The sequence below is a fragment of the Camellia sinensis genome, chromosome 8 (genome assembly GCF_055761805.1).
Source record: "Camellia sinensis isolate YWXY chromosome 8, ASM5576180v1, whole genome shotgun sequence".
NCBI lineage: Eukaryota > Viridiplantae > Streptophyta > Magnoliopsida > Ericales > Theaceae > Camellia > Camellia sinensis.
The window spans coordinates 68,550,647-68,564,315 of NC_138968.1; the positions used below are offsets into that span (position 1 = coordinate 68,550,647).

Consider the following 13,669-nt stretch of genomic DNA (forward strand, 5'->3'; position numbering starts at 1 on the left):
TTTTTTTATTAAATTAAAGTGCTTACCAACTCATTAGTGGTGCTTTAAAGTACCACTTTTAGTGGGATGCATCATTACCCTACACAAAACACATCTCATAACATCATAACCTCACTTGGAGAATGAAAATGGTTTCGAAAGTTGACGTGGCACTTGCTTGTCAAAATTAAGTTTTTTTTGCCAATATTTTTAAGAGTAAATTATAAATATTTTTGAGATTTATTTAAATTATAAATTATTTTTTATAATTTTAAAAATGACATTATGTTTCTTAAAGTTTTTAATTTTATAATAAATAGGTCTTTTTATTAATAAATCATTAAGTTAATTAATAATTTTTAATAATATTAAAATTTTATTTCAATTAATAATTCATATAAATTTATTATTATATAGGTAAACAATTAGAAATTTTACTTTTTTAATTAATTTTGTTAAATAAAAAATTCTGACAGAGAAGTATTTGTAATTTTTCAAATCACAAGGCCAATTCGTATTTTAAGCAAATCTCAAGAAGTGAATTTGTAATTTACCCAAAAAATAAAATGAAATGGTTGGTATATATAGAAGAAGAACACTACTAGAAAAGTGGCTTTTTTGGGACTAATTATTTGACCGTCGCAAAAACTAATATTTGCAATAACATCCTCGGTAATTTTTTCTTTTATTTATTTTGCCCGTGCCCTTTTCTTATGCCTATGCCCTAACAGAGACTAATTTCCCCCTAAGCTCTCATTTCTCCCAAATCTAATTTTGCTCGATTGTGTTTGAGTTAGAGAATCTGATTTCGCTTAATCGTGTCTCAATTTCGCTCTATAGATTACCATGGTCGTCTGAAGAAGAGACCTCCAACGGTATGAACACACACACACACACACACACACACACTCTCTCTCTCTCTCTCTCTCTCTCTCGTCTCAGTAAGTCTCTTCGAATCATTCATTTGTATTTCAACTTGTTCATTTCTCTACTTTGATCATTTGTTTCTTATCATATGAACTCACTGTAGTCACAACCATAGATCACCTTTCGACGAAGCTTTGGTTTGAATTAATCCTTCCTCATCTGCTACAGGTACAAGCTGAACCATTCAATTCTTAATTGTGTATTTTCTATGCTGCGAAAATGATGAACTTACTCTGAACTTGCTTGATTTCAATTCTAAATTCGAATTATTATTATTATTATTTTCTATCATGTTAGATTAGAGCATGTATGTGGATTTTAGCTTGTCGTATTTTGGTGAATTTTAGATATGCTTTGTAGAAGACTATAGAATTTGATCTAAGCATTGATTTTTCTATGCTATGAAAATGAAGAATGTTTATTTTCTAAATCCAATTTTTTCATCTCTTATGTAATTTGTGAAAGACCAGCTTTTACTGATAGAAAACCAGGAAGTAGAGAAGAATAAGAAAGATAGAAAAATGAATAACTAGATTTTATTATTAATTTCTTGAGAGAGAAAACAATATACAACTCAAGTTTTATATATTCTGAGCCTCAACTAAACAAAACCAAAACAGACTTATCTTTCTAATGCCAGCTGTCACGAACTAATTACAACCAACTAATAGCAAATCAGTTATGAGCTAACAATTTGCTTGACAATAGATTCAGACCTTATAACGTTCGATAAATAACGAAATTGAATAGATTATATAGCAAATAACTAGTTTATCTAGCAAATTTCTTGAATAGATTATATAGCAAAATTGAAACATGATTTTTTTGTTTTGTAGGAAAAAAAATAATAAAAAACAAAGAATTGATGAATATGTTTCCAAAACAAATTAAAACATAAACAAGAACATGTGTTTGGTGAATTTTTGGAGGGACTAGAGTGGCTAGAGGGTGATGTTTGAGTGGCTGGAGGGAGGAGGAAATGGATAATTTTTTCTCAAAACAAATGAGAACACTTTTTTTTCTCCTACAAATTTTAAAATTTGAGAATAGTTTCCATTTTTGCGAAAACGAAACTGCTACCAAAACGAAGTTGATATTTGAGGGACTTCATTGAAGTTGAAAAGACGCCAGTTTATCAGAGGATCATGAACGAACGCCTGAAAACAGGTTGAACTAAAATTAGCTTCCATGTTATATAGTGGAATATTAGCTACTTTAAAATGATTTTATCATCAATGATGGTGCCAATTTTCATGTGAAAGGAAAAAGACATAAAAAGGAGTGTGAGTGAAATAAAAACAATTTGTTTACATTAACGATTCTATTTCCTCATAGTTATACCTTTAACAAATACGTGGGATAGTAAAAATTTACTACTTGCGTTCAAGGAATTTCCCACAATTTGAGGGATTGAAGTTAATTTAATTGATTTGAGCCAGACTAAGCCAAAAAAAGCTTATTGAAACAGATACAGAACACACAGGAAATTTATGGTGTCTATACCTCCATCATAGCAATGACACTATCCTTTTTTTTTTCTTTTTTTTTTTTTGTTGCAGGAAAATCCTCCCTACTCTCCCGCAGGTCCAAGGCAGCGCCCCTTTTGTAGAGACCACCAAGGTATCCTGTTAGCTGTTCCGAGTGAGGAAGCTATAACCTGGGAACTTGCCCCGACCTCCCAAGACAAGTTCCGCTTAAGTCAGGACTCGCACAGCGGGAGAGCATTGAACCCATACCAAGTGCTGGTTAGACAACTTGAGGTCCAACCTCCTAACCAACTGTGCTACGCCCAGGAGATTGGCCCGGGGGGGATTTGAACTCATGACCTGGGGGCTTAATCCCCATGTTCTTACCACAAGGCCACCCACCCCTGGGTTAATGGCACTATCCTTATTTGTTCTGAGAACCTGCATCACATTTTCGCACATTGAACGGAAGTTGCCTTCAATACCGCTAACCTCCATAGCTTTCACAAGCAATCTAGTCAGTCAGAATAGAACCTACATTATCACTTTCATGTCAGAGGTCCTGCATAAACTAACACCATAAGAGGCCATACATGTGTAAGGTTTTGTAGGCAGTAAATCTAGAATAGCATACTTTTTCAAGGAACTTCTCCCAGTTCATTGAAGCTTGAAAACAGTCTCCAAAATCAATGTGCAATATCTTCCCACTGAAGACAACATATCATATGAATACTTTCAAAACCTTAATCATAAATACAACTACTCGTTCTCTTCCAATCATAAAATATCTGTAACGATGCAACATTAGGTTGCTAGGGTGTCGATCACCTAAGCCAAGAAGGTAACCAACCTAAAACATTAGCCAAATATCTTAAAATACAATTTTGTAACAAAAAGAAATGAAAAAAACTTCATAGATCATATTCATTTGAAGTTGTCAGCAAAATCAAGCATGGTTAGGGCACACTTGCAAGTGACTTCAGATACATTTGTTGACATTAAGTAATTTTGAGTTTCTAGATTACGGTAAGAGACTCTGAATTTTGTTTACTCTTTACTTTTTGTTGAGTACTACATAAACACAACAAATTATTCATAATCACCTAACTAGCTAATTTAGAGTCCAAATATGCACGAAGGATCCACCTACTAAAGTAAAATAATATCATTTAGAAAAACTGAAAAAGTCAAATGTCCAAAATCGTCTCTGCTAATTGTTGGCCTAAAATATGCTATGAGGGGGACCATCTAACCAAAGAAAGAAAAGTATAATAAATTAACATACATTTACTTCGAAATATTCTCTTATCTAAACATTTCTAAAGCATAAAAAGCTGACAAATAAGATCATACATGGGAGCCATATTGTGTTGATTTTGTGAAAACATATACAGTTGGATCCTGCTAGTTTTAAGAAAAAGATCTAAATAATACGAGAAGAAAGATGATACCATGCACATGACAGCCAAGCTTCTAGTATCATTTGTCCTCTTGCCCAGCCAATTCTCAGAAGTGCTACTTCTTAACCAAAGAACCTATCAAGAGGCAATGTAACTAACTTGAGAAAAGAATTTCCAGGAGAGAGAGCCAAAGATGCAGCATATTTCTCGAAGAAAACATATCCTTGTACTGCCGCTGCTTCTTGAAGAAAACATATTTCTCTCTCTGCTCAAACACACCAAACCCTCTCATCCTCTCTCCATATAGATCTTGTACTGTCCAAACTTCCATTCCGACAGTTTGTACCGCCGCTGCCCCGATTCAATGGCAATTTCTGGTTCCTCTATCATAGCCTTCGGAGACCACCGACACTGCCAAAGGCCTGAAGAAGAAGATCAGAAGCTCATATACGCCTCTCTCACATCGCATCGAACTCCTTCCTAGCGGTGGAGACTATAGCTGGAGCGGTGGATCTCTTAACCAATGAAGTCCCATCTTGATCATGATCTAACCCTAGGGCTTTCGATTTCTAGATCTAGGAGATCTCAAATCTTAGATCTGCAATTGATCAAGGTGTAATCAATCGATTAAGAAGAGGTCGATGTTGCGGACATTGACGGTGGATCTAGATCTAGATCGACCATGTCGAAGCCATCAACAAGATTTCAGAGCCCCCGATTTCATGATAGTGGAAGCTGTCGACGAGTTCGTTCAGAGCCGATCGTGGTGTAGTTGGCGCTGGTGGTCTTAAAAAGGATCACATGAAGATCTCTAAGAGGATCTGAGAGGGAAAAATATGGTCTGGATTGGGCCATGGTAATACCAGGCAAATTGTGGGCCGAACACATTTGGGTCGTGGTATCCCAGGTCCACCCAGAAGTGATTTTTGCTCGGCAATGGCAAGGGCGTGTGGAACCGAGCTACTTCACCTTGTCAGCATGGAAGCCGGTCAAGTAAGGGTTCCACGGTTTATGCGTTGCGCGGTTGGAAAGCACGCATCCATAGCTCAGCGCGAAGGCTCATGCTTGAAGCTCGGCAGGAAGGACTTTGGTTGACCGGTATGACCAATCTCAAGCTTGGCTTCGTCGGAATGCAGTCGAGCATGGCTGGAAAGGAGCTCGGTTGTTGGGGGCACTTGGGCATGAAACACTGTATGGCCGTTGACAGCCGAGATGCTACAGCCCGGCTGCCAAGCTCCCAATATAGTGGGCTGGCAGTCAGGTTAGGTGATGTTCAGCAAGATTTGTGCTGACCGATGGGATAGCAGCACCACGTATCGAGAGATGAATGTGGGTAGATTTAGGTGCATAAGGTATATAAGCAAGTCTGCGCCCCCCATGCTGGACAGATGAACATTTGGTAAGAGAAACACTTACACTCAACTCTCTCCTCACTCTCTCTATCCTCAGGTGTGTGCTAACTTGATCGTCGGAGGGGTTTTTCGGCCACACACTGCTGGGTAGCTCACTGCTGTTGTGCATGAAAGTGATCGGACAGAAACGGAGCTTGGAAGAAAGGAATACGGGTTTGCCTGAATATCTGCTCCCCGTACAATTGGCGCCGTCTGTGGGAATCTTTGCAGACAAAACCTTGTCTTCTAGGCTCGTCTGATCACTGTCCATGGCAAACAACGAAGAGATTCCATTGTCTGCCATCGACGGAATTACCCCGGAGTCAGGCAGACGGAGAGAAGTGCATCCCACCATCGTTCCTCCGATGGCGGACCTGGAGACTTCTCCAGGAGGACATTCAAGAGATGCGCGGGATAAGTGCAGAAGAAGTTATGGTCATTCACGGAGTCCAAACGGTCATCGGCGGCGGAGAGAATCACATGCTAGACATCTAGAACACAAGTTAAGGGGTCAAGACGCCGTCATCCGGCGAATGGCGGCGGAGATGGAGGATCTTAAGCAGCATGTCAAAGGAAAGGGTGTAGCTGGAATGGGCGACCACAGTAAGCGCACCCAACCATGCCGTTCAAGCAGCCAGAGCCAACGGCGTACTCCATCCATCTCAATCACCAGAAGTTACAAGGTTGAAGATTTCGACGCGCACGAAGAGAAATCCAGCACACAAGATAATACCTACCGACCCTCACGTCCGGCGACGACGTCGAGGTATTCTTATTCTGCTCATTCAGAGGATTTGCGGGCAATTTTGAAGGAACGGGCTCACCGGCGGGAGGCTCAAAGGGTGCCGGCGTTCCAGCGGCTATCCTATGGGGTTCACGCCAGCGAGGAGGTCGGCATGCCTCTACCCCGCCCAGCCGCGCCTCTCCTTGTAGATACAGACTTGGCGAGGCTGAGTGCCACTCCATTCTCCGTGGATATAGAGACCGCACCGCTTCCGGCGGGCTTCCACCAGCCAAAGTTCACACTCTATGACGGAAAAACCGACCCGTATATGCATGTAAGTCATTTTCGACAGGTCATAGCCGGACATAGGCGGAATGACGCTCTTATGTGTTTGATCTTCCCATTGAGTTTGGGCGAGCTGGGTTTGAAATTGTTCGAGAGGTTGCCGGAGGGGAGCATTGAAAGGTGGCAGCAGTTGGCCGAAGCCTTTGTGACGCGCTTCAAAACCAACACCAAAACACCAAAGGAAGTTGATCACCTCCTGAGTGTCAAGATGGAACCGAGCGACACATTGAAGGCATACAACTCCAGATATTGGGAGACCTTCAATGAGATCTTGGATTGCCCAGTCAACCTTGCAATCACACAATACAAGTGTGGTCTCCCGGTCGGACATAGACTGCGGGACTCGCTTACCATGCAGCAGCCGACATCCATGGGCCAACTAATGCAGCGCATCAATGAGCACATCCGAGTGGAGGATGATGCGTCAGCATCTACCGTGAAGGCAACTCCGGTAGCAACAGACAAGCGGTTAGCTGGCAAAGTGCACGTGGTCGGGCAGGAGTCCGGTCGATCCAGCGACCGCGCTGAGGAATCGGACCGTGGCACTAATCGCAAAAATCGGGGTAGGGGATGTCGGAATGATCGGAATGACTACCCCCGGGATGACGTAGCCAATCCAAACAGAAGGTTGAAGGCAAGGACAGACATCACCACGGTCTTTAAGATTCCAATCTATAGCATACTTAGTGAAATCCGTGACGAGGAGTATGTCTGGTTTCCTGCTAAGTTAGGCGACGGACAAAAGGGCTTCAATCCGCGGTACCGTTGCACGTTTCACCGGGAGCGAAACCATCGGACAGAGGATTATTTTCCTTTGAGGCAACACTTGGAAGAGCTAGTCGTAGCCGGACACTTGGACCTTTACATTGATGGCGGCGTGAAGGCCAATCAAGCTCTGGTTAACCCGCGGGGACCGGATGACTGAGATGCGCCTCCCCAAGGGGTTATTAATGTCATCCACGACATAGTGGAATCGGCGCGTGTGTGCGAGCTCTGAGGAATGATCAAGAAGGCAGAACACATGAGGAAAGTTTTGTCGGTTCAGCCTACGATCAAAAGGGGGAAGACCGAAAAGAAAGACGTGATCAGTTTCTCCTCAAGAGACCTAGAGCGCATTCAGATGCCGTACAACGATACCCTAGTGGTAACACTCCGCGTCAAAGAATTTGATGTCAAACGGATCTTGATCGATCAGGGAAGCTCGATCGAGATCATGTACTACGACGCTTTCAAACAGCTCAAGCTCCGGGATACAGATTTGGCCTCGACGACTTCCCCACTCGTTGGTTTCAACTCACAACCGGAGTGGCCTTTGGGAAAGATTATCTTGCCGGTCAAAGCGGGATCCGTGGTCAAACAAGTGGAGTTCTAGGTGTTGCAGGTGCCATCCACTTATAATTTGATCCTTGGAAGGGGATGGCTTCACGTTATGCAAGCCGTAGCGTCGACCTATCATCAGGTGATGAGATTCCCCTCGGTTATGGGGGCAATTGAGGAGATTTGGGGCGATCAAGCCATGTCGAAGCAATGCTTCGTGGCGGTCAACGGGAGCCGAGCTGCCAAAGGCTTCATTCAAATGATTGAGGGACCGGAAGACCGGGGAGTCCTTGACGATGTGGGCACCAAGGCCGAGGACAAAGCTGTCGAGGAATTGGTGGAAGTGCGCATTGATACAGAGCATCCGGACAAGTTCTTCTTGCTCGGCTCAAGCCTTACAGCCCAAGAAAGGACCGACATGGTTGAGTTTTTGATGGCCAACATCGAAGTCTTCACATGGTCACCTTACGACATGCCCGGTCTCGATCCGAATTTTATATGCCATCATCTCAATGTCTTCCCCGGAGCAAAGCCGGTCATTCAGCGCACAAGGAGATCGGCGCTGCATCACGCCGAGGTAGTTGCGGAGGAAGTGAAGAACTTGCTTGAGGCGCGAGCAATTCAGGAAGTGCATTATCCTCGGTGGATTTCAAACACGATCATGGTGCCCAAGAAGAATGGGAAGTGGCGAGTTTGCGTTGACTACAAGACCGTCAACCGAGCTTGTCCGAAAGACAGCTTCCCTCTGCCTAGAATAGACCAGCTTGTGGACTTAACGGCTGGACATAACAGGCTCAGTTTCTTGGACGCCTACCGCGGCTACCATCAGATTGCCATGCATGGGCCCGACCGAGAGATCACCTCGTTTACTACACCAAGGGGACTCTTTTGCTACCGAGTCATGCCTTTTGGTTTGAAGAACGCCGGGACAACTTTTCAACGGATGGTGACCAAGATCTTCGCTCCTCTGCTAGGCCGGACAATAGAGGCTTATATTGATGATATGGTGGTTAAAAGCCAGCATCAAGCAGACTATTTGTCCGATTTGGCCGAGATGTTCGCCATTCTTAAAAAGCACAAGCTACGCCTGAATGCGTCTAAGTGTGCCTTCAGCGTGAGATCCGGAAAATTTTTGGGTTTCCTAGTCACGAACCGAGGTATCGAAACAGACCCTACACAAATCTAAGCCGTGCAAGAGTTAAAACAACCTAGCTCGGCTAAGGATATACAACATCTGGCCGGAATGGCCGCCGCGCTTAACCGATTTATAAGCCGGTCATTAGATCGCTGCCGCCCTTTTTTTCAAGCCTTGAAATCAAAGTTCTCATGGGATGAAGAGTGTGACCGGGCTTTGACCGAGCTCAAGGAGTATTTGTCTTCAGCGCCGTTGTTGGTCACACCGGAGCCCGGAGAAGAACTTTACTTTTATCTGGCCATATCGCAACATGTAGTCAGTGCAGTGCTTGTCCGGTCGGAAGGAATCAAACATCTACCCATCTTCTACGTCAGCAAAACCTTGTTACCGGCAGAGTCGAGGTACTTGCCGCTGGAAAAACTTGCGTTAACCTTGATGATGGCTTCAAGAAAGTTGGCACACTATTTCCATGCCCATACCATCATCATCTTGACCGAGTTCCCTCTCAAAGCTTTGTTCGAACGGGCAGACTTCTCCGGTCGGATTCTTAAGTGGGCGGTCGAATTGGGACAGATTAATGTGAAGTTTCAGCCGCACACAGCGATAAAAGCCCAGACTCTGGCCGACTTCGTTGTTGAATTCTCACCTGGAACTCATCCGGTATGCCTGGTCGATATTGCCGTGGTAGATGAAGAGGTGAATGCAAGCACGACCAAAATACCACAGCTTGGCGGCATTAGCGACGCGGAACTTGCGCTCCCCGCCGAAGCCCTTTCAATTAATACGATACTACAGCCCGGTGATGCGATGACAGAGTTGGCTATCACTGACCAACCCGCTTTGTCCGACACCACATCACCGAGGAGGGAAGAAATGGAACCGCTCAGCACAGAGCCTGTGGCCGGCATAATACCACAACCTGGCGATTTGCCTACGGACTTAGGCATTATAGATCAACTTGCTGAGTCCGGCGCCGAATCACCAAGGGGGCTTAAGTGGAACCGCTCAGCACAGGACCGGAAGCCGAACAGTCGAGCAACCGTAATCCCATCAACCTTCAAGCTTCTCAGGACCCCTTAGAGTATTGGAAGCTCTTTGTCGGCGAAATGTGAAAAAATTTTGTTGATGAAGCCTCGAACCCTCACGGTGCTGGACTGGGTATAGTTCTGATTTCGCCAGACGGACTGATTATAGAACATTCTATCACCCTTGGCTTCCCAGCATCCAACAATGAGACCAAGTACGAGGTGCTATTGGCCGGTCCCAAAAGCGCGCTTTAGATGCAAGCATCCGAACTAATGGTTTACAGTGATTCCCAGCTTGTGGTTAATCAAGTTTCTGGGGTTTACGAGGCAAAGGATGACAGAATGATGAAGTACCAAGCTTTGGTCAGAGACCACATCAAGCGATTTCAGGCGATCAGGGTCCAACAGATTGGTCGAGAAGAAAACGGCCGAGCAGATGAGTTGGCCGGCCTTGCTTCTATGGTCGACAACACATCTCCCAACCCTCTCTTGATTGAATTCCTTCCGAGGCCCAGCATTGAGGAAACCGGGCAGACAGAAGTACTATGCGCCGAGCTAGGTCCTTCTTGGATGGACCCCATAATCCTCTTTCTCAGAGAACGGACCCTTCCAACCGACAAGAAGGAAGCGCATAAAGTGCGGGTGAAGTCTGAATGGTTTTGGCTCTCTCCATCAGGCATTTTATACAAGAAGTTTTTCACCGGGCCCTACCTGAAGTGTGTGCACCCTAGCAGCGTGGAAGCCTTCCTTTGCGAAATTCACGAAGGCATCTGTGGCAGTCATATAGGGGGCAGGTCCTTGACCTACCGAGCTATTTCGCAAGGCTACTAGTGGCCGTGCATGCAAGCCGACGCCCAGAAATATGTTCGCAAGTGTGAGAAATACCAGAAGTTTGCCCACCAGATCCACTAGCCGGCCAGGGAACTTCTTCCCCTCACTAGCCCTTGGCCCTTTGCCATGTGGGGACTAGATATAGTGGGGCCGCTTCCAACAGCACCAGGCAACCGGAAGTTCTTCATTGCAGCCACATACTACTTCACCAAATGGGTTGAAGCGGAGCCTTTGGCAACAATCAAGGAGAAAGACGTGAAGCGGTTTGTCTGGCAGAATGTGGTCACGCGGTTTGGCATCCCCAAAATTCTGATCTCTGATAACGACACCCAATTTGACAGCCGCCTATTTAGGGGGTTCTGTGAAGATTTGAAGATCGAATTCTACAACTCTACTCTGGCTTACCCGCAGTCCAACGGTCAAGCCGAGGCTTCGAACAAGACCATTCTTGATGGACTGAAGAAGAGGCTTGAGAAAGCCAAAGGAAAGTGGGCTGAGGAACTCCCCAGTGTCCTTTGGGCATACCGAACAACCCCGCAGTGATCAACTGGGGAAACTCCTTTTGCTTTGACATATGGCATGGAGGCGGTCATCCCTTTGGAAGTTGGTATGCCCACCCTCAGAAGTGAAAATTTTGAGCCCGAGCTGAACGTCGAAGCCATTGCCTTGGAATTGGACCTAGTGGAAGAACGCCGGGAAAAGGCTCTTATCCATGTGGCCGCCTACCAGCAAGAGCTTTCAGGGAAATACAACAAAAACGTGCACCCCAGACCGTTCAAAGTGGGTGATTGGGTCTTGCGGAAGGTCATGGGCAATACCCTGGTGCCAGGCGAAGGCAAACTAAGGGCAAATTGGGAAGGACCCTACAAGATAACCGGTCTGGCGGGCACGGGGGCATATCACTTGGAGGACTTGGATGGTAGAGGAATACCCCGGCCATGGAATGCAGCCAACCTCAAGTTGTATTATTTCTAGATTTTGCTCTCTTTTTTGTGCAAAGGAACTTTTTGCCTTACACTTCATGTAATATTCATTTTTTTCAATATATAGAAGTGACTCACCTTGGCCTTTAGCATTTTTTGTTGCTTTGAGTTTTGCGTATTCTCAACCAAGATGATTTACTCCGGTTGAAGAAGTTGATGCTTTGCTCAACTTAGGTATTCTCAACCGAGATGTTTACTCCGGTTGAAGGAGTTGATATTTTGTTCAACTTAGGTACTCTCAGCCGAGATGTTTACTCCGGTTGAAGAAGCTGATGTTTTGTTCAACTTAGGTACTCTCAGCCGAGATGTTTACTCCGGTTGAAAGAGTTGATGTTTTGCTCAACTTAGGCACTCCCAACTGAGATGTTTATTCCGGTTGAAAAGTTGATGTTTTGTTCAAATTAGTTCGCCTCAACCGAGATGATTATTCCAGTTGAAAAGTTGATGTTTTGCTCAACTTAGGTATTCTCAACCGAGATGTTTATTCCGGTTGAAAGACTTGATGTTTTGCTCAACTCTGGGTATACTACCGAGATGATTTATTCTGGTTATATGAGTTAATTAACGAAATTTGTCTTGCCGAGATATTTTGTCCGGTTGAAGTTACTCAGCTCTAGGACCGTGCAAACACTTGGTGAAACTAGATCTTTTTCATTAATGAAAAGAGAAGTACAAAAGGAGGGGCAGAGATCTCGATTACATGTGCAAAGCAAAAAATAAAGAAAAAAGAAAGCTAAGCTAAGGGGGAAAGGTTGGTGAATTCATCCTCGGTTGCCTCCAAGTTGATCGTTGGAGGTTGGTCTTGGGCACCGGGCTCACTTCGGCCGGGCTGCCCCCGCTCTTGGTGGTCCTCTCCCTCAGCATCTGCCTCGGCCTCTTCTTCAAGACCTTCCTCGGCCTCAGCCTGCAACACGCTGAAGACGTCATTGGTATATGGAATGAGATAGGTCGGTAGGAAGGCAAGCGGCGGAGTGGCAAACACGTCGGTATCAGGACCTTGACCGAGATGTTCGCAGGCAGACTTCTAGCCCGCTTTGAAATAAATGTCTTGAGTTGCGAAGACCTGCTTCTTGTAGTTGTCCTCAGCGTCCTTGAAGCCGGCGTTGTTGGCATCTTCGCACTCCTTCTCTCTTGACTTCTTGAGTGTATCCAGCTCGGCCTAGAGCTCATCCCTCTTCTTCTCGGCTTCGTCAAGCTGGCCGAGCAACCTGTTGTTGTCAGCATTGGCGATTTGAAGTGAGGACTTTGCTCGGCCAAGCTCGGTTTAAAGGCTTTGGACTTGGATGGCGGTGTCATTTGCCTTTTGCCGCAGTCGATGGATTCGCTCCATGACCAAGTGTTGCTTCTGGATGGCCTGCAAGAAGAAAGTTTGATCAGAGAGGAAACCGTGCAAACACTTGGTGAAAATTTCAGTGAAAGATTGAGACTTACCCTGGCCATGGACTTAACAGATGATTTCACGAACCGGGTGTCAGGAACGTGGTCGCTGCCATCCACATCGCTTGGTAGGAGGAGGGCTTTGGAAAGGTCAAAGGCGAGCAGGTGCTCTTTGTTGCCCTTGATGGAAACGGTAACCGGTATGTCCTTTCCCCGGTGCTTTAGCTGCGGTCGCCAAGGTGGTGTTGGGTCGACAGTGTCGGCGGGTTGCTTGGTGGTTAGCTCGGCAGCTGGGTCTGCGCGAGGCCTTTTGCCAGCCTGGCGAGCTTCTTGTCTGGGTTGCCCAGCACTTGGAGATGCCAAGGTGACCACGGGGCCGCTGGATTGTCCGGCAGCTTGAGAGTGGGTGATGATGCTCGGTATCTCGGCTGAGGTTGCTATGAGGAGGTTCTTGATGCGGCTTCATTTTGCCATCTCTTGTTCTTCGGTCAGCCGGATTAACGGCACGTCCGGTAGAGTTGGGTCTGGAGGAGGTGTTGGAGCACGGAGAAAGTCTGTAACTTTGCTCCGGCATGGAGCTGAGTATCTGCAGGTTGGAGTGTAGTCGAGCAACTTGTTACAATCCTGGTGGCTGTAACGGAGCACGATCCGAATGGCTTCTACGTTGGGATATTGGTAGTTGGATTGCAAGGCTTGAATTGCTGCAAAAGAAACAGGAAAAATGGTTAAGTACAAAATGTTGAAGGCAGGAAATTAACCGAGCAAATTA

At 45.3% G+C, this 13,669-nt stretch overlaps 1 long non-coding RNA gene across 5 annotated transcripts in view; it reads right to left on the reverse strand.

Annotated features, from left to right (window-relative positions):
- Positions 1-1,420: 1,420 nt before the first annotated feature.
- LOC114319057 (uncharacterized) overlaps positions 1,421-13,669 on the reverse strand; it is a 33,863-nt gene continuing 21,614 nt past the window's right edge. The window contains exons 3-6 of one of the 5 annotated variants that reach the window (XR_014337829.1): positions 3,824-13,601; positions 3,007-3,079; positions 2,410-2,906; positions 1,421-2,063 (exon numbers count right to left, since the gene is read on the reverse strand). This is a non-coding gene — a long non-coding RNA (uncharacterized LOC114319057). Of the gene's footprint in view, positions 2,064-2,194; positions 2,935-3,006; positions 3,080-3,823; positions 13,602-13,669 lie in introns of those variants that run through there. The other 4 variants (XR_014337827.1, XR_014337826.1, XR_014337828.1 and 1 more) reach the window with 4 other exon arrangements.